This window comes from Cyprinus carpio, chromosome B11 (genome assembly GCF_018340385.1).
Source record: "Cyprinus carpio isolate SPL01 chromosome B11, ASM1834038v1, whole genome shotgun sequence".
Classification (NCBI taxonomy): domain Eukaryota; kingdom Metazoa; phylum Chordata; class Actinopteri; order Cypriniformes; family Cyprinidae; genus Cyprinus; species Cyprinus carpio.
This window is the reverse complement of record NC_056607.1, coordinates 24,163,922-24,164,419: the sequence shown is the minus strand read 5'-3', so window position 1 is coordinate 24,164,419 and position 498 is coordinate 24,163,922.

Sequence of the window (498 nt, the reverse complement as noted above, 5' to 3'; positions counted from 1 at the left end):
TACATTATGGAAAATAATGAACTTTTATCACAATATGCTAATCTTTTGAGAAGGACCTGTATTACAAAATAAAAGATTTTAATTGTTCATAACAGTAACCTGAGTTACTGTACAACACACATACTGTACTGTACAATTAATCAGCAAATGCAGTCTGGGAATTAAATTGTTCTTCCACATCTGTCAGGATGGTGGATCCTCCAAATGTCAAGACTTGTTTAAACTCTTTTTGCAGCTTTTTTCTGCGGGTTCTTGTGTGTTCAGTATGGCTACGGTAGGAGTGGATGTGATGGAGACCGCAGCTCTAGGGAGATCCTTCCAGCTGGGGATGCTGTACGACTGCAGGAAAGATGCTCTTATACCAGGTACCTTACCGTAGTGAAAATACATTTGGGATACACTTCAGTGAAATGCATCATTGTTTCAGCTGTTTAAACTGAAACATCTGTTATAATGCTTGATGTTGCAAACTGGTATTTCATATAATATACTGTAAAA